The sequence below is a fragment of the Ambystoma mexicanum genome, chromosome 1p (assembly GCF_040938575.1).
Source record: "Ambystoma mexicanum isolate Mex_15411 chromosome 1p, UKY_AmexF1_1, whole genome shotgun sequence".
Classification (NCBI taxonomy): domain Eukaryota; kingdom Metazoa; phylum Chordata; class Amphibia; order Caudata; family Ambystomatidae; genus Ambystoma; species Ambystoma mexicanum.
The window spans coordinates 947,272,312-947,297,396 of record NC_090921.1 but is presented as its reverse complement, the minus strand read 5'-3'; the positions used below and the strand labels follow the sequence as shown (position 1 = coordinate 947,297,396).

General features: G+C 43.1%; 1 protein-coding gene across 7 annotated transcripts in view; it reads left to right on the top strand.

Annotated features, from left to right (window-relative positions):
* The window catches only part of NAE1 (NEDD8 activating enzyme E1 subunit 1), a 976,013-nt gene that overhangs the window by 187,256 nt on the left and 763,672 nt on the right, over positions 1 to 25,085 (top strand). The window lies entirely within an intron of this gene.

Here is a 25,085-nt window from a genome sequence, read left to right as displayed (position 1 = left end):
GGGGAGCGAGAAGAAGGCCACAAACAAACCATGTATATTAGCGGAGGGGGGCATGTAAGGGGGTAGGAGGGGGAGCCCAGATCCAGCTTAGGGTTTGGAGGATGTAGCAGGAAGGGGGTGTGGGAAGTGAGAATAACCCTAGAAACAGCCTGGAGGGGGAAAGAGAATGAAAGAGATCCCAGAGCAAGCCGGTGGGGAGAAGGGGATTGTGAGCAAGAAGGCCCAGAACCAGCCATGGGATGGAGGTGGCACTGTGAAATCTTTAAAGGGCCAGATCCTGCCTGTGGTGAAAAGACTTGTACTTTTTTTTTTCTCCACTGATCTAGTGCCCCCTTTTTACCGGATGAGTCCAAATAGGCAGCTGTTAGGTATCTCAAAAAACGCTATGTCTCTTGTGTTTGTTTCCTCGCAGATAAGTTGTGTACTGACCTGGCAGAAGAAGAATGCACATTAAGTGGAGAATAGTGGTATTCTGCCTTTGGAATCCATAAGATTGCCTAGTCTGTACTCATTTGTTAAAAGTCCAGAGCGAGTTTCATGGCTAAACCTTGTTCCCGTTGTGTGAAAGGAATGTGAAGGCGCTATATATGGTCATGTCCTTTGCTTGTGTGAAAGGCCAAGGCAAGAGAAGCCAACAGCAGATAAAGGTGGATACCTGAATGATGTCCAAGGTTCTAGAACTAAATCCAAATCTGTGTATTTGCCTGGTAAACTTTGAATGTGTCCACGAACTGTGATTGGGTGACTGGTAAATATGTGAATGGATGTATCCTATCCTCTTGATTAGCAGCAGAGTTTGTACTATGCTCCTAATCTTTCTATATGCTCCATTACTTTGTCTAACCCTGGTGGGTGGAGTCTCAAAACTCAAAAAGAATGCCAAACCATATATAGATGGTCTTTGGCAACTTAAAGTAGCAAGGCTTCCTCACAATTGACCAAGCAAAACGATAAATCCCTGCTACATATTCCAATGACTACTAGCTCTAGAGCATGCCAAAAAAGGCAATTAAGCACAACTGGAGGTAATTTCAAGCAATCATGTATTAACAATAACGAGCACCTCAAGTTCATCCAAATGTAGACAATTGGCTATAAATTCAACCTACACACGTAAACCACTAACACAGCTTATCGATGTAAACATCTATCTGTATCATCGAGAAAATGAAATACCCTAGCACTATCACCTCCACTCACACAAAACCTTCATACACTTGTATTCATCCACACACATATTCCATATTTCTGCACGAACCGCATGTTAGACCGGATAGGTCTGTGCATTTGAAAACAATATACAAACAATGTTATCCAGTGGTCTGAACCAATAGACCGTTTTAGGCGTGGTGTTCAGATCCTACTGGTAACAATGATTTCTTGTGACGTAAGATCATAGATCAATAAATTGAGAATGTGATCTGTCCTCACAATTGACAGCACTCCAACAATGTCTGCGGATATCGTACTTCTTGAGAGATGAGAAGGAATGACCGGCTCTGTGCAGCTTAGGGCCAAATTGATGGTAACAGCTGGTTTGAAAGACTTAAATTACCCCTTTGGCATGCTCCTTGCTGGTCATTCTTGAACAGATTCATTATGGAAAGCCCTTGTTGTCAGCAACAAAGAGAGCCCAAGGACTTTTTTTACAAAGTCAAGAACTGCCCATAGCCTCCCGTTGCGCCTCCTTCAACAGTGTAACATCAGTGTATGTACATTTTAAGCAATAAAGAATTTTATTTTCACTTAAGGTTTTTTGTCCAGTTGAGATTGATTGATATTGTCTTGCCTCTTAACAATCCAACCTATTACAAGTTCTTTGATTTACTAGTTTAATTTCCCAGTGCAAGACTTGGACACAGAAAGGTTTGTTGTTTGGCAAAATATACTACTCAACTGTACAGTGCTGTGGACTCTGATCACATAAGTCACCTGTCTTGCTGTTAAACTACATGGGTATGTTGTGACGTGGATATGTCGAGACATGGGCCCCAAGTTTGTTGTGCCTAAACTGCCCAGCTACACCAGCCTGATGCCCACTAAGGCAGTGTTTTTGGTTCAAAAGTGCACAGAAATAATTTAACGACTCCAGCACACAGAATGAAGAAGTGTTGCACATTGAGAATGTGAAGCAGACATGGTATCACAAGAAGAACGAGGACACAAAAGATACAAATCACCATTTACTTCAAAAGGGGGTTGGAAGAACTCCTGTCTTGCCCCAACACTAAAGATGGGAGCACACTCTACCATCTAAATAAAAAGAAAACAGTCCTAGTCTGTTGTTAGTCCAAAAGACTAACAATTAAACTAGACCACCTATTGCCAGCCCTCTCTAATACCATACAAGTGAAATAGGGAACTGTAATACAAATGGAAAATCAGTGGGAAACAAAAGGATATCAGAAAGGCCTATAAGGATTCTTGCCCACGTTGTATAGCACGTGGGTGGGGTGGTGCACTTGACGTATGGCCATACTCTGCTATGCGAGTACACCTGGGGTAGCTGGTTCGCCCCTCCATAGCCTGTTTGGCAATCACATAATCCATCTCAAAAGTTTGGGGTTTTGACCTCTTGGGTCTCCCTTTTCCCCAAGTCCGGGTCAATCCCCTGTGTTTTGCAGCACCAACACAAAAGCTCCAAGCTCTTCAGCACAAACACAAAAGTTACAAAGGAAAAGGTATTGTCTCTATAGGCTCCCTCATCCGGGCCCAGCATTTCACTTTCAATTTCTTTTCTTGGTGCCAATTTTTCAGGCTCAAATCGTTTCACTTTACTTTCTCAGGGTTGCCTTGCCCTAGCTTTATTCTTTCTCTTTTGCTGTGCCTTATGGTCCTCGTAGTCTTTTACACAGTTCAAATATTTGACAAGTTTCAACAGTTTGCACAATTTTCTCAGGCTCTCTTCATCCTTGGGTTTCACATAAGAATGTCTCACTTTAAACACAATTTCTTGGTCTCTCTCATTTGGGCTCTGACCTGTTTCAAACACAATTTCTGGGTCTCCCTTGTTAGGACTCGGACACCTTTCCAACACAATTTCAGGGTCTCCCTCATTCGGGCTCGGACCCCTTTCACAGTGCACAGTCTTTCAAAATGGGCATACTTTTGTTTTCCGCCAGACCACAGTGTTACTTTATTTTACAGTTCAATTTAACTTCATTTAAAAAAAAGAACTTCCAAGTCCCATAATGCCTTTCATGGGCCTTTTTATTTTCTGATTTTTTTTCTCCAATTCAATGCTCAGGTTCCTGCTCCAGTCACACACACGCCCACTGGGATATCCTCTCTTGCCAGGAGACTCGCCCTTTTAGCGTGGCTCTGGCGAGTAACTTCTCTGGTGCTCTCTGGATTCATAACAACCTAAAAAGGTGGAGGAAGTGTCGGGTAGTGGTTTGTCAGAAAGGGGGGAATAACGAGGGCATTCCTCAAACTGTCCCCAAGGACCCCCTGCTCAGGTGATCCTCCCGCACTGGACCACCCCCAGGATCTGGTTCCAAAGGCGATGGATCTCTTATGGCGGTTTATTTGGTCCTAAGTGAAAATATCTTTTTATAAAGCTCTTTTCAGTAAAATATCAATTTTGGAAAGACTGCTCTGTGACCGCACAGAGTGGTCTTTCTAAATCAAACTGTCATGCCCCAGCCGCACACGTGCATGCAGGGGCGGACAGGCAATGCGGGACCCGGAAGCGGAGGGCGAGGAGATCTGGTTAAGTGTGTGGGTGCATGTGTGTGTTGTGTGTATGCATGTTTTTTTGTTTTGTCGGAGGATGGGGAGTAGGGAGGGTCTTGGGCCTGACATCCTGCGGGTAGGGGTGTAGTAACAATGGGAGGTTCCGGGGAGAAAACCCTTGAATATCATTTTTTTTTTGTAACTCATTTTCAAGGTCTCGAGAGAAAAAGACGTTTACAATGCTGTTTTTACGATCAAAAGAAAATTGGGCATTGTAAATTGGTCTTTTTCTCTTGAGACCTTTAAAATTATATATTTTCACATAGAACCGTTTATTCACCCATAAAACATACATAAATGCAGCGAAAATAAAAGTAGACTAGATAACAAACTTCACTGTTGGCACAGCTGTCTTCATCTCGCCCAGACTTCACCGGAAATCTCCACACCAGGCTGCCAGAGAGATCTTCACAGCGGGATGGAAAGCGATACGTCTACCCTCTCCAAAGAAGCTTTCTCGGCCAGCCTAATCCGGTGCTCTCTGTTTTAAAACATCATATAAATGCGTAATGGCATTTTCCAGAAAGTCCTGGTACTCAAAGTTCATCTGTTACCAGTTCCCATGGATCATCGGCCGAATAACCCATGGTCATCTGAAGAGGTAAACCGTTCCCTTTCTCATGGGAGCGCGAAAAACATCGACGCTACCACGTTATCAAACAGTTGCTGGCATCTCCATTCAAAACAGTCTTGGACTCAATGCAAACTAGCATAGGTGAGCAAAACATGTTTTTCTAATGAAAAAGTACAGACAGTGTTCAGACTTCGCATTAAAATGCTGCTTTTGGGCTCACCCAGAATGTATTTCATACAGACACCATGTTTTAGTCTAAAACATTACATTTCAAAAGCATTACATTCCACTCTTGGACATTTGATTTCCATAACTCAGTGGCACTAAAGTCGGCTTCTGAAAGCGAAAAAACATTATAACTAAACCTACATTGAAAGAATGTAAATCATCAATAGCAGCTCTGTTCTGCAAAACTAATTTTTTCATAGCTTTGCTATCTAGAAGCAATTCTTCTAAGGCTTGAGAGGTATAATGTAACCCCTTCACTACTAAACATGTTAACTTTAATTAAAGATTTATATCCCCAGCAGCTAATCCCCCAAACTCCCACCTTGAATATGCAAGAGCTAGGAATTCAGATTCTGATAACAAATACACATTTAAATCACAGACTGGGGATAGCCCTATACATTCAAAAACAGATCTTTTGAGTCTAGGTAGTGCTGGATGCAACGGAAACATCATTAGGGCAAGTCGTGTTAGTGCACATGGTCCTCCAGAGATGTTAGCTGGAATGTAAGCATAGGTTATATTTCCACACGAAAAAAGCCCTGCTACTGGAAATTTTACATGGTTCAAATGACTAGTAGCTACAACTCTATGATTACACATCATAACATTATCAAAGTTCGTGCATGTGCTTGGAATACGTGGACACAACTGCTCTTCAAACACAGTCCGGTTCCTTTCTTTGGTAATATCATTTGCCAACCTCTTCTGGCTGACATGTCATTAAAAAGCAGATATCACCTTGGATAATATATATATATATATATATTTTTTTATAACTTTATTTAGAAGTTAGGCAATCATGTTATGTTGTACCACAGACGGGTCCTATCACATTCTTAATTTCACACAAGTTTTCATTGATTGTTCATACCTAGCAATATTGCTCTGTTTGTAATAGCCTTAAAACAAAAACACTGCGGCACATCAGAGATCCGCCTCATCTCTGCCCCTCTCCCCACTTCTTGTGTGTGAGAGGTAGTCCCGGAAAGGTCCCCGAATGTCTTTTGGCCTGCACCTTGGTACAACCATTGCAGCATATCCCTCCTCCCTTTCATTGACATTCATTAGTTCCTTAAGCCATTTTTCCCTTGCAGGAGCTACTTTGTTTTCAATACTTCAAAATGTATTTTTTTTGCCAACTGTGCAACTCGGATTGAAGAATCTGCGCACCAGCACAGAAGCTTTCCCAATCTCACCCAGGAGTTATTTAGGGGCAGAGTTGTTTGTACTATGTCATACAAGACATCCACTCCAAAACTTCCTACCAGAACTGTGCGATCAGCGGGCAGCCCCCTCCACACTTCACACATACATCACTGACATTCGGTGCATATTTGGAAATGCGCACTGGTGTGTAATGTAGCTGATTCAACACTTTATATTGTATCAGATGAGACCTCAAATTGAGGCAGACTTCCGTCATCAAATGACACCATCTCAGCCATTGGTCATCCCTTATTTCGATGTTCAAATCCTTTCCCCAATTCTGCCAACCTAGATAACTAGCCTCCTGGCATCCCCGCTAGACGCAACTGTCTCTATGCAATCATGTGCGTCTGGCTCCCGCGGGAATGACGGCGGACCGCGTCCTCACCCTGTGATACTGCAACGTCTTAATGGGACTGTCGCCCAATTTAGCTGCAAACTCTAGTGTCGCGGACCTTCCTTCTGGGAACAAGTCATGCAGGACCATACCCTCTTCAGCGTCCAACGATCTCTGAATATCGAGGTCATCGATCTGAGTATCGAGGTCATATGTTGGAGGGTTCCCGGGCAGATCCACAAGGGAACTGCTCCATAATACGGGGCAATTATGCCGAGCCTTTTCATCACCCCTGACCACGCATTTACTGTTGTGCAGACTTGGTCAAAAGTACAGGAGTCGTCATGCTGGTCAATAAAGATGAACGACCTTAGATTTGTTGGCGCTGCGCTGTAAGATTCCAGGTCTCGATGTATCGGGCCCAGAGCCAAGGAATACCAGTGTCCGGCATATTGTGCTTGTGCAATAATGTAATGCAACTCATAATTGTGCGCAGCCAGGCACTCCTGACTATAGGGTTCCACTAGCCCTTCTCAGCTCATCTGGGCCACTCCCAAATCCCAAATGTAGTCAATAGCCAAGGATCGAAGTTTAGTAAAGAATGTTCGCCCGGGTCATATTGGAATAGTGCTAAAATAATATATTAGTTTAGGGACTACCACCATCTTAAGTAGAGACAACCTCCTCTACAGTGACATAGGCGATCACGGCCACAATTGCAGCTTAACGGCAAGGGTGTCAAGGTAATCCTAATGCATATAGGGAGTGATGCGAGCGAGACACTGCTATTCCCAAATATTTAAATCTATTTGGAACCCATCAGAACCCCAACAGGTCAGCGGGCTCTGGCGTGTTGTCCATTAATCGGAAACAATTCTGACTTAGCGCCATTTATTTTATAACCAGAGTAGTGTGTAAATGTACAGACCTCCTCCATCATCGGTCTCTGTTCTGGTCTCGTATATATAATAAAGTGTTTTCAGCATTTAAAGATATGACTTGAGGCATATAATATGACTTGAGGCGGACTTGCTATCTGGATCCCTCTGTGGCCGTGCCTAACCCGCTTCTGCTGCGCGATGGGCTCTATCATTGGAGCAAACAGTAATGGGGTCAGGGGCACCCTGTCTCGTCCTGTGCCGCAGCTGAAAGGCCGATGACAATATACCATTGGTGCGAACCTTGGCCACCGGGCTAGCACACAAAAGCTGCACATACCCTATGAAGTAATCACCATACCTCAAATGCCGCAAGACCCCAAACAAAAATTTCTCTAACACAGTCAAAGGCCTTCTCCACATCCAGGGAAGCTGGGACTGCCCTGGCCCTTGGGTTGATCTGTGATATGATACAAAAAAGCCATCAAAGGTTAAGCGCGGTGGACTGGTCTGGATTAATCGCGACTGATCTGGATGTACCAGCAGCAACATATATAGCATCAGCTGAGTGGCCAAGATTTTTGCAAATATCTTTGCATCTGTATTTGTCAACGACAGCGGCCTATAAGAGGCCATTTCAGGCGATGGTCTATTCAGCTTCAACAACACCGAAATGATACCCTCAAAGCGTGGGTGGGAGCCTGCCAAATTCTAATGATTCCTCCCATAGCTTCAGTAGCCTCAGTGCCAACATCGACCCAAGCTCTTTATACAATTCGATATAAATGTAACGCTCACCTGATTCTCGGAGAGGCGCCGGTCTTCACTGGGCAACTACCGTATCTTCAAAGGTGATGTGTAGCACCCGGTTGGCTCTTTGGGCTGGACCTCTGTGCACTGTATGCCTGACTTCAAGAGTGAGATGTCTGCAGATAGAAAATATAGGATTAATGAACTGGGGTTATTGGGGTGTCCCTATCTCTTCCCTTTTTGCTCTCCTGTAGACCCCCAAAGGTTAACGCTCTCACCTTAGGTAAGTGAATGCCGAGCTCTCCATCTGCCTTGGGGGAGGGTGCTGTAACCAGTTTCTTCACTGGGTAGGTAGCGCAGGCCTCTTGACTTCAGAGGACTGCTGTCCGTCGTTTACTGCGCGAACGGTAAGTTTCGAGTAATTCTATTGTCTTTAAAGTCTTTAGTAATGATGTCTCTTGTTTTGCAGGGTTCCGGCGATGGCGGATGACGGGCTGAAGTGAGTTGAAGATGGAGTCCGTGTGATGAATAGAAGCGCCTGGAAGCACGTAAGTAAGCGCTTGTTGCCTGCTTCACGATGCGCTCTAACTGTCTTTTTATTTTGCAGGTACGAGTTCGGAGCGGCTGCAGGTTGCCGGAATACCCACTGGGTTAGATGTGGAAAGGAGTAATGGCACGTGAGTATTAAAGTTCCCCAATGTCTTTAAACGCACCTTGTTTTGTCTTTCAGATGCGGGATGCAGCGCCGACGGCCTCCGGAGCGTGCGAAGAGTTGGTAAGCTTTTGTCTTTCAGATGCCGGAATGCAGTGTGAAGACCTCCGGAGCGCACGAAGATTAGGTAAGCCTTTGTCTTTCAGATGCCGGAATGCTAACCTGTTCTTTCTTGTCTTTATAGGTGTTGCTGAAGACTGGATTCAGGATGGTAAGCCTTTTTTCCTTAGGCCCAGGATCCGATGCAGAAGACACGATGAGCGTTCTGCTGCAGAGGATGCAGAATAACGCAAAGCAAGATTCATCCACCGGGTGTGGTTTAAATAGCCTCCTGTAGTGCTTAGGTGTCTCCTTCCACAGCCACGCCTAGGTAAGAAAAGAGTTCCTGCTTTCCAGAAGAGTTCCAGTGTTCTGAATCTAGGGAGTGGCTCCTGCCCCACCCAACAGGAAAAGTAGTTCCAAACAGAAGAGGATCAGAGGCTCAACTGGCAGGCAAGTAAGCAGCATGGTCTGCTGCAGGTAAGTCCACCCAAGCATTATGAGCCCGGCGCTTCCAGCGCTGGGACTGGGCATATTTATGAGCCTGGTGCCACTGGCGCCAGGACTGGGTCCAAAAGGTCCCAATTGGGACTGGTTGGCACTCGGAACCTGGGTTATGGATCTGCTTCCAAGGGAGTTTGAAAACGCTGACCTTTTGGAAGCAGAGATCATGACAATAAAGAACATCAGATTCTGGGGCTTTCCCAGATGCCAAGGACTCAGTCGCGTCAGTTACTTCCTCCACCTTGACCGGCTGATCCAGGGCAGTAGACGCCTCCTCAGATATACCTGGGAGGGCACTGTCCCCAATATACCGGCCCAGTTCGTCATCCAAACTCCTATCTGCCTTAGCATACAAGGCCTCATAATAATCTCGGGATTCCCCATTAGTACCCTTATCTGTGGTTAGCATGTTCCCTGCTCGTATCCTGATTCCAGTATTATGCTGTGTCCCCTTCTCACTCTGAACCACTCCAGCCAGGAAACATCCTGCTGGCCTATCCGCTTCCCCATATCGGCGCGCCTGGCCTGGTCTAGCTACACATCGGGCCTCCTCATCCCCCAGCTCCCGAAACTTCAACTAGTTCCCTTCGATCAGCCCTAACAGTGCCCTGTCATTAGTTGTACCATAATCATTCTCAAGTTGTCTCAGACATATTTCATTCTCTTTCAATTCACGCTGTACCTCCCTCAACACCCCATTGCTATTAGACATAATTTCCCCCTGCAACCATACCTTAAACGCTTCCCTCACCATAGCATCCCTCATTACTCCCAAGTAACCCCTCAATTGTGTCCTGTAATGATTGCAGCAGACCAGCATCCAACATTATTGAGGGGCGACATCCTCCACAATGGTTGAGGCGCATTAGGACACTCCCACGCCACCAATATCTTCTATGGTGAATGATCAGAGAGGGTTTTCGGATGGATTACACATTTGCGCACCCGTGACAACCGTTCAGCTGACAGCAACAAATAATCAATCCAGGACTGCACGTCGTGTCGTGAACTGTCGAGTAGTACGTTTACTCGGCCACTCCCGGATTGCAGTCCCTCCAGACATCTACTAGTTCCACCTGGAACATGAGCTGGGCGACCATGCGCTCTGCTCTGGATAGACGCTGCTGAGTGGTTTTTGACTGGTCCTGTACGCAGTCCAGAACAGTATTAAAGTCCCCTCCCCATATTATTGGGGTGGCGATTCCCTTCATAAGTATCTCAGACAAATCCCCATAGAATCCAGAGTCATCTACATTTGGACCATATGTATTCACCAATATCACCCTAGTACCAGAGAGCCTCCCCTAGACCATCACGTAGCATCCCTGAGGAACAATAATCCTTTTTTCTTCTTGGAAGCACAGTGAGCGATGTATTCAAGTGAGCACTCCCCTAGATTGTGGCGAATATTCCATATAATATCATTGATTATCCGACTTGGGTGAAAACCCCCTGTTTAATGGCCTTGTAAATGTGTTTCTTGTAACATCACTACTCCGAGTTGATGGCTTTGTGAGACCCTTCCTTGCCTTGATAGCTTTATTAAGGCCGCAGACATTCCAGTTCAGCAATTTCACATCCTCACCCATAAATTCCCATTGAACTTTTAAAATACTCATGCCATTTCCTCCAATACTTGCGGGCAACTCCACTTTTGTGCTCGTCTAGCATTACGCCTGCCAATCCTTCAAACATAACACCCTCCCTCCCTCTCCACCCCAATCCACTCCCCATAGACCAAATTATTACCATCCCATCCTCGTGCCAACCCCTCTCACCTTCATCATCTCCCCCAACCTGATGATGTGGCCACATAACATTAATGGAAATCTCCTCGGGTGCGTTGCAAACAGCCAAAAAATATGCTTATGACAGCCATGTAGCCATGTGCCCAGCTTCATTTAAACAATAGTTCTGTGTACCGTTATATTGATGCATTCTATACAAAAAAACAATTGTAAGGATTTCCTGTTCAATCTTCCGCATCATCCTGTGCGCCTCCTCTCCTGGACCAGGGTTACGATTGTTCCTGCGCTCTCGTGGTGGGAGTGGGATTGATGCCTTGTTAGGCAGAATCACCTGCCGTACCCTTGGGGAACACTACAGGCAATTAAGACTACAAGTGTCAGTACAAATTCACCTTTGGTACAAGCCTGTACTACACAGTTTTGTGGTAGCAGTGGCTGAGCAGCCAGACTTATCAAGAGTTGAGTGAGCAACAGAACAAGTTGCACATAGGGCCAACAAATACAGTGATCAAACAAACACTTTACTCAAGGTTTCTTGGTAAAAGAATATACATTTATTTACACAGTTTGAAAACATTACACTAGCAAGAGCAGCTCAATATCATACACTAATATACTACAAATACACAACCAATAGGTTACTGAACAAGTACAGCTACCCTGAAGTGGGAGCAAAATGGCACTTCAGATACTTTACAAAGGGGTAAAAAGACAAGGTTATAAGAATAGACAGCCCAACTACTTTCATAGTCGGGGCAAAGGGTTTCAGTAAACTACAACCAGAAATTCAGTTCATAGGCCTTGGCCAAAGTCAATGGTTCAGAGTCTTTGTATAGGATAGCACAGTTCTGGTAGTAAACGGTTAAGACTTTGCCACGGATTTTAGAAACATTTGGCTAGGCAAAATATTTTACAGATGTTTAGGGAAGGACAAGCCTTCGAAGTCGGGGAAAGTTTCACAAACTTTCTCTGTGGCCGAAAAGATTTCCAGACTGTGCTTGCACAGTACCTTTTTAAAGTGAAGAAGAGCTGTAGCTGAGGCAGTTGTTCCTGGCAGTTAGAGCAGATCTCGCTGTTCCTGAGCTTCAGTCGTGGGGACAAGGAGGATGTCAGGAGGTTCCTGCAGTGCCCAGGGATGAGGCCACAAGCTTGGCAAAACTTCGGTTTAAGATGGGAGTGCCTTAAAGACCACAAACTGGTATCCTTCCCACTGGCGGTTTTTCACAGCACTCTGCAGAAAATTCGACCAGGATGGGACGGTGTCCAGGCGGCTTACAAGTTGGTTCTTCCCACCAAACGGGAAGAAGTTAGCCTTGAAGGGCTTCTTTCGATGGAGTTTCAGGCAATTCGGACCTGCAGCAGGTCTTCACCGGTTGCCCAGGAGTTGCAGCACTCTTCAGTTCTTTCGTTCCAGTGGTCGACTCTGCTTTCCAAGTCCCAGAGACCTGCTTTTAAAAAGTTTTCCCCAATTCATTCCAGCCTGGCTGTCACTCACACAGCAGGGTGGCTGTCCTTGCCAGACAGCCAGCCGGCCAATCATGCCAGACTGCATTCAGGTCTCCCAGGAGACTAAGCACAGGGAGTTTCGAGCACCTCCCTCACATCCTCTCCATCCCAGACACTCAGCCGCCAGAGGAGGGCTTCAGCACTGAAGCCTGCCAAAGGCCAACGAACAAAGGGACCCAACCTGGTTTGGCGCGCAGAGACAAACACAAGAAGGACCTTTCCTAAAAGAAATAGCGAAAAAAGGTGACCGGAGTCTGTTTTTACAGATAGGTCTTGGGCGCCATATTGGAAAACATGGCTGACCCGATTTTTAGCTACCATTGTTTGCGGTCGGTAAAAATCATGGTAGTTTGATCTAAACCACTGCCACCAGCCCTTTAAAGTAGGAAAGGGTGGAAACATTTGACTGTTACATGAGTGTAGGCCTTACTTCCAAGACTGTAGGCCATGGCCACAAACACTGCAGCATGTCACACCCATGGATACAACCGTAGTAGTCCGTTTCGATTGGCAAGTTGTGGGGAGTGCGTGCAGTCTTGGGTGCATGGCATAAGGCCATGCACCCAAGAACAAAGTTATAAGTACTAGACGTGGAAGCCACTGCACACCCATCCAATGTAAGATCTATGGACATACAGCTAGGAGTGAAGCCTCTGGCAAGAAGCACTGAAGGATACCACACCTATAGAAAAAAACCACTACCACACATCACTGAGGTGGTTGTGGGGAGACTCTGCAGTCTTGGATGCATGGCCGAAGGCTATGCACCCAATAAGACACTTATACCTTTTTCATGATGTATTTTCTATGGCCTCCTTGTACGCACAGAAAATGAGGGGTCCAATAAGGGCAGTATTTCAGTCTGTGCAGTGCACAGGGAACTTGTAACAGTTGTAAGGACACGTGTGGTGTTAGGGAACCTTGAAATTGACACCATGCCGTAATTGCAATACTTTTTCCTATGATTATTGTATTAATCAGTACGCCGCCATGGGTGTCACATGCTACAGTGGTTGTGGCCAGGGCCTAGAGTCTTAGATGCATGGCCGTCAGCCGAAGGCCTTACTTCCAAAACTCTAGGCCTTGGCCACCAACACTTCAGCATGTCACACCCATGGATACTCCCTTACTAATGCGTATCGATTGCCTGGTTGTGGGGAGTGTGTGTACTCTTGGGTGCAAGGCTGAAGGCCATGCCCCCAACAACAAAGCTATAACCTCTTCACTTACAAGCCCACATGGGTTTCATGTAGTGCAGTGGTTGTGGACAAGCTGTGTACTTTTGGGTGCATGGTTGCACGCTGTATGCCATACACCCAAGCATGCACCCAACAGGAAACGTGTAAGGACTGGAGTTATAAGAGACTTCACAACCATATATTGAAATGTATGGTCATACGCCTAAAATGTTAGGCCCTACGCACAAACAGTGCAGCATTTCAGAGCTACAGAGACACCCCTAGTGTTCATCAGTCAGGTGTCTGTGGAGTGAGTCTGCAGTCATGAGTGCATGGCCGCAGGCCATGCACCCAACAGCACAGTTACATGTAGTGTACTTACAAGGCACAATGAGTACGATATGGTGTGGTAGTGCATCACTCTGGCGGCTGTGGGGAGGGGCTGCAATCATGGGTGCATGGCCGAAGGCCATGCCCCCAAAAGTCCATTTGTTTGTAGTGTACTTATATGCCACAATGGATGTCATATAGTGTGGTAGTAGTGGCCAGGATGCAAAGTATTTGAACAAAGTAATGAGCACTGCAGTTGTAAGTAACTATGCATTTTAAATACTGTATACCCATACATTCATAATGCTATGGCCTCAAACGCACCTCTGTAGCTTGTGGCTACAAACTACTGTACCATATCACAGCTATTGGTACACTTGTACTATGCAACATCATTAAGATGATTGTGGGGAGGGCGTAGCATTTTGGGAGCATGGCCACAGGCCATGCTCCCAAAACCAATTTTGTACATAGTAAAATGACAAGGCACAATGGTTCCAATATGCTGTGGTGTTTCTGGCCAGGCCCCAGACTCTTGACTGCATGCCCAAAGGCCATGCACCCAAGACTAAAGTCATGAGCAGTGGAGTTACAAGTGAATATGGGTGTGGTGTAATGCGCTAGTTGTGTTGATGCCCTAGTGCCTTGCCTGCATGGCTGTAGACGAAAGGTTCGAAAAGTAAATTTATAAGTAGCTAATTTACAAGGACCATGGTTTTGATATGCAACGATTGTTGTGGCTAGGAACTATACTCCTTGTACCTTGGTCGTAAGGCGTAGGTGGTAGGTTACACACTGAAGATGCAAGGGCCAGCCTACAGGCACTGCAGCATATTAGTACCATAGATTAGACGTGTAGATTACTTTGTTCAGAATCCACATACAATTTTTAATGCTTATTGTACTTGTCGGAAGTATTCCTTTTTCCATTTCTGTGATGAAAGAAACAGGTATGTTAGTCTTTGCATTTTTTGAAAATTTACTGCATTGCTTAATAGACAGTTTACCTTTTTTTTACCCTCATATTTAGTTTACAAACCAGTGTACTGTGCATTGCGCTCAGTTTCTGTGTTTGCTTCTCTAATCCTTGGGTCTGGGGAAAAAAAATCCTTCATTTACTATGGTACTAACTATTTCCTTGTTTCCTTTTAGTGTTTCCTTCCTGCCGATTTTTACCAACAGTTAGATACCTGTAGGCCCATTCTACCTGTGCATTTGTTCCCAATGATCTGTGATATTCATTTATTTGTGTCATTCTTACATCCTCTTGGGTACTTAGATACCTGTTGGCGTATTCTAACTGTTCGTAGTTTTTCACATACTTTTTTTTTTAAACTTGAAGTACACATTATTTCGTAAATTTTGGCTTTAAGAACATTAAATACGCATTTGTAAGATTAGCTGGCAATCTCTGCTTTAGAGTAATGGTGCTATCATTACATTCGAACCTTCCACAATTCTTTTTAATGTATGCAGTGTAGTGACCTGCATTGGTTGTAGCTCCTGCATGGTAGATTATACCTACTGTTATAAAGGTTTTCTTTCCAAGTAACACTTGACCGTATGTGAATCCAGTCAGTTTGCAGTTGTTTTTGGTGCCATCTGCATTATAACGTATAAGCATTAGTATTAGGTAGGCACTATGTGATTGTATTAGTAAGGTGGAGCGATTGTCTGAATTGCAAATAGTACATAATCTGCCATGGTTTGCATTTTGTACAAGTTGCTGAAATGGAATGCTCTCACAATTTAGTATGGAAACATACACAAATCGCTCATTTGCGATTTCTTCCTGTACCACTTTGCTACAGAGAGTGCATGTATGTTTCCACATGTACGAAATCTGGAGATTTCATATATAGGTATGCTTTTGTTTTCCAATACTAATAGTATGTACATTAGAAATTCTTGTGGATCTTCTTGTGAGTTCATAGTGAATCTCACCATTCCAGCACAGTCGTCCAATTGTTCCCTTACTCCATGAACACTGTATGTGTTGTCAGGATTGCTTGTTGTATTTCTAACATTTGCAAACACAATTGGTCTGTACTGTGCAGGTAAATACTGTTAACAATTGGTGGCAATTGAAATAGAATATTCATTGCTAAATTTGCATAGCAGCTTACCCCACTTTCATTTGCAAATTTGAATGGTCCAGCAAGTTCTGTATCTGAGTGCATTTTTCGGAATTTCTGTTGCTTCTTTGCTGACGTCCCTGGTTTACATTCCCTAATAGGTTCTTCTATGTTTGCGGTAATTGATGAAATTTTACCTTTTCTTTTCTTTCCGGAATTTGCTGTTGAATTCTGTTGCATTTCTGTTTCATTTAGTTTTCTTTTACCACGTTTTACTTTATCTGGAACAGGGTATTGTTTCAGATGAGGGGTGTACAGTGAACGCAATCTATTGTATTCTAGAATGCAAGGAATATCAGCTTTGACTTAACTTGCATCAAAGTTCATTAGCAATAGACCGTCAAGTGTACGTAAGCGTGATAATGCTACTTAGTTCATGCCTTCCTTAAAGGCTGTGTTTCCTATATTTATCAATGCTTTGTCTAGGGTAAGACCTTGGGATTTATGAATGGTAACTGCATATGCAAGAGTTAGAAAAAATTGCTCTCTACGTACATACATGTCTTTGAAGAGAAGGAATCGAGCAAATGAGCGCCCTATCCTTTTCACTTCTGAAACTTTATCAAAGCGAATATTGACAAACTGAATGTTGCTATCACGTAGGTATGGTTGAAAGCCAACAACTGTGTCCAGTGCTCCATTAACTAGCCCTTGGTCTACTTAGGTTTAATTTAAGGATAATTTCAATATTTTTTCCAACCCAGCTGAGTTGGAGATTGAATTTTCTAAACTATTTAGTCTTGTTGTGGCTTGCTCACACATGGAAACTGTCATACCATGTACGTCTAGTTTGTCTGTGGCGCTAATTTCCAGTATTGGTTGCATTTCTTTATTTGAAATTGTTTCATTGAATTTGAAACAGCTTGCAAGAGTTGGCGTTAAGGCCATACAATTGACATTTTTGTTCGCTATTTGTTCCATAACATCAGTTGCACATGCATTGTCGCCATAAAGTGCATGTATGTACTGTAACGCTCACCTGGCTCCCACAGAGGCGCTGGTCTGGTCTGGGTTGCTGTGGCCTCTTCAAGCGTGATGCGCAGAATTCGGACCACCGATTGAACAGGACCCCCAAATCTTGCTTGTCTGGCCCGTAGGAATATCCTTCTGCAGATGAGAAAGGGGATTAACTGACTGCTGAATAATGTGCTTGCTCCCCCCTTTCTCCCTTCGTTCTCCTCGGACTTCCTCCAAAACCCCCAGTTTAAGCTCACCTTATGGTTTGGAAGGATGAACTCTCCATCCTGCTTCTGGTGCAGGGGCGCGCGTTCGTCCAGTTACTTCACTGGTTTTCAGAATGGCGCTGGCAAATCCACTTGACTTTACAGAGCGATACGCCGTAAGTATGAAGATGCAAAAGTTCAAGTGTGAGCCTCCTTTTATGTTGTCTTTTTCTGTCCTTTATTTCAGGTGCAGAGCAAAGGCGATGCGTTGAGGGGTAAAATCAGGTGAGTCAGTGATGAGGGCGACTCCTCTAAATGTCTTTATAATTCCCCAGTAATGTCTTTTGTCCTTTCCCCATAGGGGCCGGGGTGCGGTACCTGCCAGAGATGTGGCGCCGACCCGAGATGTGGAATGGCTCACCAAGAATAGCCGGTAAGTAATATGGCAGAAAATCCGGCTTTCCTCTCGTGTTCCCTTGCTCACCTTTTGTCTCTTCTTCTCTCCCTTAGGTGCGGTGCAGAGATGTGGCGACCGGCACTGAGAGCCGCGATGGAGCCGGGCGGCGTCTCGGGAACAGATGAGTGAAGCGCGGCGCTGCAGCGAGCAACGCAGTGCTTTTAAATAGAAGTCTTCCTTCAGGAATGCTGGCGTGAAGATTCCGGATGCAGGTAAGAAGGTTGAAATAGTTCTTGGTTTTCACCTTTCTCTTCTCTTATTCCCTTACAGGTGTTCCAGGTTTGAGGCGGGCGTGGCTGGAGTCCAGGTGCAGGAGCAGACACGGTGAGCGTTCAGCTGCTGGGATGCAGAACAACGCGAAGCACGTGTGGCTGTCCGGGTGTGGCTTAAATAGCCTTGGAAGAAGTTCCAGGTTCGTATTCTTCCACAGACCCACCCAAGTAACAAAATAGTTCCTTCAGAAAAATAGTCCCTCCTAAGCCTCATTTGGCTTGGTTCTTCATGCAGCATGGTCTGCTTCAGGTAAGTGCACCAAACACTTCCCTTTATGAGCCTGGCGCCTATGGCGCCAGGACAGAGTCCAAAGAGCCCCTATAAAGGGCCGCTGGGCTTTTACCCGGGGGCGTGATGCCTGCTCCCGGGGGTGCTGGGCCTGGCCTGGTGCTCCGGGGGTAGGCATCATGACATGTACCGGTTTTTTAATACAACTTGTGCTTCTTGCAGTAATACACCAACTCTAATACTTTTTAAGATGTTGGCATAAGTGAGATCTACAGATTGCCGCATGGTCTCAGTTAATTCTGTATATTGGAAATGTTGCCAAAGGTTAACATTACCTATGCTACCAACAGTTTTCCGGCAGAGTTTGTGGCCTAAGGTTTTAAAAATCGGTTCACCTTTCACTGGTGTCAATTGTAGAAGATCTCCGAAAACGATAATGTGTTTCCCTGCAAAGAGTTCTTCGTTGTTACTTTTAAGTACTTCTTGCAATCTGAGATGAATCAAAGCCAACATTAGGTTGGAGACCATGCTCACTTCATCTATTAGTAGCATTTTCATTTGTTTCAATACTCTGCGTAATTATATTGCTGCTTCTGCAGAAAGTTTGTAGTAGTCTCATTTATTTTGATGCTCTACTGGAAGCAGTAGTAATCGGTGTAAAGCGACACCTCCTATGTTGTAGGCAGCTAAACCTGTGGGGGCCGTTACAACAGCTGACAGTTTGTTGTTTGTCAATTGTTGAAGGAACTTGCTGATGATTTTGATTAAGAATGTTTTCCCTGATCCAGGTTCACCACTGACGTACAGCAGTATAGGTGTGTAATTTTGGCAGGTACATTCTTTATTTTCGTGTTGTACACCATGTACAATTTGTTTTGTTACGTCTTCAAAAATGGTGCGCTGATCTTTGTTAAGTTTTGCTTGTTGTACAGTTAAGTCTTTTGTATCTTCTTGATACTGATACATGGTGTTTTCTACTTCTGCTATAGCTACTTCAGCCTCATTTGCTATTAGTGGTTGTCCTAGTGGTTCATGACTTCATGTTACAGAAGGTTGACTACTGTCGGAAGAGTCCTTATCTAGTTGGGCGTGAAGTTCTTCTTCCTGTTGCTGCTCATTGTGTAACATTGTTTTGTACTCCGTAAAGTCCACATCGGTGATAGTGCTTTCATTTTCTTTGAGTATAGCAGTCATAGTTATCTAGTATGTCTTCCTCTTTTCTCCATGGTTTGAAAAGTTGTAACAGAGACATGTAATATAGTTATTTCTGTTGAGGAGTTTTTAAGGACAATTTTACATGATTAATTAAGCTTTGTTTGATTGTGAAGGGAGCTTAGTAAAAGTTACCAGTCACTATAGTATGTTTGCTTTCATCGGGTTTTACATTATTTTTGTATGCAAAGTTTTGAGCTATGTGGTATAGACACATGCTTTCCAGAGTGCTACTCCTGTTCGGATAGTATGTGTCCAGTAAATTGTTTTTTAGAATGTCTTGGCTGTTGGGATCACTTCTGGCAATTGTTTCTATGTCCTCATATGATTTTAGCACTCTTTTTCTAGATTTTGCAGGACCAAGACTGAGCCATACTATGTTGTCTGATTTTCCATACAAAGCAGTACCGGTTAAACAATCTGCTGCTTCATAGGCGTCACATTCTCTATGAGAGAGCAGTTTTATGCCTAGGCTGTACAATTTCTGTGATAATGTTTTGTCTGATGTAGGTCATCCCAGAGGTCTTGAAGCTCTGTTTTTTCTGCTTTTGGTAAGTAGGCTATAACATATCGTGCAACAGCAGTTGAATTGTCTGCAATGTACTGCACATCTATGTGTGTATTCCATAAGAGGGCAATGATTGCATTGTAATCATTGATATATTTTGATTCTTCCCTTTTTTTTATATAATACGTGTTCTTAGGTGATTTACCTTTAACACTATGTCGAACTGAAGACATGAAGTTGTTTACTTCACCTGTTTCTGTAACTGGTCTAGAGAAACCAAAGCGGCATTTGGTGTATTATTTACCTTTGTTTTTGTATTTGCGGTGACAATATTTGCCACATTTGTGTTTTTGAAGTTGTAAAATCTGCCCATCCAGCTCACTGTGTCTGTTGAGAAGGGATTTCACAAGTGACATATTTTTGGATAAACTGTAAAACAGTGCTGTCACTGTCGTGACCAAATTTCAGTGCACCTTTGATCCATAACAGCATGTGAATATGTGGTGCTCCTCTCGCTTGGTATTCTTTTCTCCAAAAGAAGTGTTGCACTTCTCCAAGAGGAGGAACAGTTTTATTGCAAATAAAGTGTAGCATGGCAATGAAACGATGATGGAAATATCTTGACACATTAACTGGATCTAGAGAGCAAAGTTCTCCGGGTGTTAATATATCTATGTTGTTTTTGTTGTTGTTTGCTATGCGTAGGAACTCATGTAAATCTTTCCATGCATATTCAGCACAACTTAGCGTAACAAACCAAGTTGGTGGTCCAAGGTTTCTGATCATACAACGCACGTCTCCGTGCCGTCGGAACCAGTATTCCTTTGTACCACGCATGTTTGCAAACAAATCTGTTATACTTGATTGTAAAACCTCATCTTTTTCCTGTACTTTTTGTATTAACTGCGTAACTGACATATTATGAAAGTGGTACCAGATTTAAGAATGTGTGCAACTCCGTAACATAGTGTTACTAATTCACTTTCATAGAGTAGGTGGAATATGTATTCTACATTTTGTCTAAATCTGGGATCTTGCGAATACATTCGTAATGAACGGTATTCTGATGCCCCAATCTGAGTGGGTCTATCATCGTATCTTCCACCTTTGCCAATAGGAAATGGCAGTGGAAAAGCATGTGCTTCTATACTTTTTTCCCATATATTCATTGGTGACCCTTTGGTTTGTCACATTTGGTAAGTTTCCAGTGCATCATCTATGCTTTCATTGGAATGCAATGATGAATTGTCTAATGGTCCAAAAGAGTGAATACTGTAGCAGGATCCAGAAGTTCGAATTGTCCAGTTTCTGATGGCTCTTGAATTATTTCAGTTTTTTCCATTAAGCTTTCATCAATATTTATTTCCTTGTAGTACTCATTATTGTCTTTTAGATACTGCAATGCTTGTCTGACTTTGTGTAAGTCCACTAATTGTTGCCAATTTTTTTTGTCCTTTGTTGGTACTCCATTTACCAAGACTATTAAAGAATGCTCTATTGAATGTTCCACTACTAGAGTGTGTACATTTTCCGTTAGATCTAATGGCAAATAAACTACTGTGCCACAAATGCCTTTCACCAATTCAGAGGAAAGTAATTTTGCTGTTTTTGGATGAAGGCGTATAATTGCTTGAAATGGGTGAACTGTTTGAATTATTATGCTCTCATACAAATTGAGCTGTTGAAGGATTTTTGGTAATGGAAACAATTCCAAATTATTTGTAATAGCACGTGAAGGAATGTGGTTGCTGTCTAATTTTGTAGTACAGTAACTGCAACATATTAAGCATCCAGTTAGTTCATATTTGTTTTCTGCTAAAAGGTAGAGAGCTAATTCAAACCATTTAGAATCTTCATTGTCTTCTGTTTTGTATGCTATTTCCACATTTTTTGTGTTCCTTTTGTATAACGTTCTGCGGCAACACACACACACATGGTTTGGTACTTCAGCCGATGACCTTTTAAATGTTACTATTTCTTTTCTGTATGTGTGTAATAGAAGGTTGCTATGTGCAGAATTGTTGCTACTATATTCTAAAACTGTTGCATTTTGTAAGTCACTTCCAAAATACTTTCTCTGAATATGGTCAATTTCTTCTTGTAAGTATTTGGGTATACCATGCAGAAGAGTGGTATTTAAGTTGCCTTATTCTGAAGCTGGACTTTTTGCATAGTATATTTTATACACTAGATGTCTTACATTGGAATGATGTATTGATATCCTTTTGATATCATGGAAGGTGCTTTTGCAAATAGGCCCATAAATGCAGGCTAATGAATGTCCTTGTAGTCCTGTGTATTTCCACACTGGACAAATATCCATATTTTGCAGCACTTTCATTTTACTTTTGTCTTTACCTTTTACATATTGATTGAGGAACGCTTTGTTTGGAATGGTACACATTGATGTGCACGGCCATTTGTATACTGGACTGTGTGGTTCTGCTGAATCGAGAGGTAATTCTGAGTTTTCAGGGAATACATTTGTAAGCTGTGTTTCTTGTTCCATGATGGTAGTATTGATTTTCTCATACCCTCGTCCACTGCTATGGATGGCAATTGTGTTTGTTTGATTTTGTTTGTATGCTTCTTCATTAAAATATGGTTCTGTGGTTGTGTGACTCCATTCACCTCCACAACCTTGTAAGAAATTATGTTTGTTGACATTCCGTTTATTGCTGAGTTTCTTTTGTAGTTTAGTGCTTAGTTTTGTTAGTGCTTTCATTCTATTAAACACTAATATAAACAACTTCCTTTTGCGAAGGATTTCACTGTCCACGAGAGCTTGTAGGATTAACTTTCTACAGTAGGTTTTAAGGGGTGAGGATGATTTCGGTCCTCCTCTTAGTAGATTCTGAAGGATTCTGTGACGAAAATTTTTTGATAAAATACTTTTTTTACTATGCGTTCTTGTTACACTATCAGGATTATTAGGAGAATTGTTAGCTGTACTGGTAGTCGTTTTTTTTACAACATTTTTGTGTTTTGTGACAGATTTTGATGGAGGAGGTAAAGTTTCAGTAGTTGAGACTTCCATTGTTTTGCTACCCAGCTGCATTAGCTGGTTTGTTCCAACATTCTCTACAAACTGTAAAACAGGTGGATGCTTACATTGGGCACTTTTATTTTTATTTGCTCTACTTTTGCGTTCCTTTCTACGAAGTTGCTTTTTGGTAGGCATTCTTTGGTGTCTGTTGAAAAAAAAAGGTATACTTTGGTCTGTTGTCCAATGTATGTTTCCTGTGTGCATGAGTCTGATGGGGAAGCTCTTTGTCATGGTGTGTCAATGTGCATTGGACTCTTGCAATGATTTGGTAAGGCTACTTTACTGTTTGTATACTACTACAATGTGCTTCAGATGAGAGTACAAAGTGGGCTCGAGAACCATTATTAATAAACGAAATACCATAAACTTGCAACAGCAACTTATTTTCTAAATCTAACCTTCTATGAATTACGTATGTTATTTGAGTTCCAAACACACAGGGATTTGTGAGCCATTCTGCCTGTTATTCTTTGTTCAATAAATGGATATTTGTAGGTAGAATGGTTTAGAAATCAATGTTTGCTTTGGCGCCCAAATTAAACAAATAACCCACAAAGCCTCTTTGAGGAGTAGTTACAATATAAAGGTAGTACTGTAGTTACTTTTTTTTGCAAAATAACCAGGTTTCTTCGGATATGTCTGCAGTGTAGATGCTGTTGATTCTCAGGAGAGTAGTCTTCACTGCGGTGCAGAAAACAAAATCAATTACTTTGTGTGTTTACAGCAGTGATGATACTGCACACATTAATTGTGCTTCTTTCGTCACAGCATTCTACTTTCATATTTCAACTCACTGCATGTGTGCATTTCACTTCACTCTGTGCAGTCTTTGCATGGTATTTGCAATATGGTACTTGAAAGTCCTTCAAAATTGCTAACAATTTTAAGTTTATGGAAATGCCTTGTTTTTTACATGGTGTTCTATGTATAGGAGAGAGGTTTGTAAGCGATAGGGCACAGTAGTAGATGGGGAAAAATGTTCTACTTGCAAATTAAAAGCACGATGCCGAGAAATCGTGAGACCCTCAGAGGGAGATGTCACCACAGCAATCGGGAGCACTTACTTTTCTCATACGATTACATTGCAAGTAGCATTACTGTAGGCCGTACACAGTACACAACTCTGACATTTTCACATACAAAATTGAGTTCCGCCCTAAATAGGCATGCTTGCAACGTGTGTATAGGTTATGCGGAAGACAGTAAGCAGTCGTGCGGTTTGTCAATGATAAATCGGACATCTTACACTTAAAAGGGGGAGCGTTGGTATGTATTGCCTATGCACATTTAGTGGCATTAATTTGTCTAAATTAAATCATAAGGGTTGCACATGTTCTCTGATTACAATATACATACCTGTATTCTATACTCATGCATGTGCGCATGCATGGAGCTGTACGTAGAAATTCGCAATACTTGCACAGTAGCTTGTGAAGTAGGTGCTTTGCAATGATATGCGACTTCCATTCAGAATCATCGACAGTAATTTTGAAGTGCGCAATGTTGATGACAGAGTTGGAATTAGCTATGTTCAATGTGATTGGTGGATGGTTGTGTGACTGCTTGGTTGTGTTCAATGAGGGACTCGATTTGCTACCGATGTGGAAAGGGTAGAAGGACTGGGTAAGAGTTACGTGCCACACATACACAACGCTTGTCCATGGGTAGGGCGTGGCACATACGGTTTCTACAGCAAATCCTGCATGGAAAGGGGACTGTAGGCATCAGCCAATCAGATGTTCACATTACTCTTTTGTGTCGAAAGACGGTGCGTACACTGAAGATGGCAGAGGTGGAGAGGGTCAGGGTTTTGGTGCTTGCATACATTTTTGTGCATGGCTTACAACACTGTGCCGAGAGTAGGCATGTGGCACACCATTTCGATGTGAGAGGAGTGGAGGTGGTGTGGAGCGCTGACACTGATGCCAATGCTGCGTCAATTCTGCAAGTTTGCAGAGACATGCGTACCATGACCACTTCTCATGTGGTCATTTTGCACTACGGTGCTTCCCATTTGGGATATGTGAGTTCACCTACTTTGTTGGCAGATTTGACATAGTTGGTTGAAGCACTTATGACCATCTTCCCAACAAAGAAAGTAATTTTTTCTGCTTTACTCCCTAGAGTAAAATGGGCCAACAATTCTGTTTTCTGTCCAGATCAAACTATTGGGAGCTGTATCATCAATCGCGGCATGCTTGCATTCATGTTGCGAGCTGGTATGTTTTTCTGCAGCCACGATAACATTGCTTCAAGCAATGCGGATTATTTTGAAGCAGATGGTGTTGCGCTATCTTCTTTGGGAAATGCGATGTTCTTTTGAAACGTAAGGCTT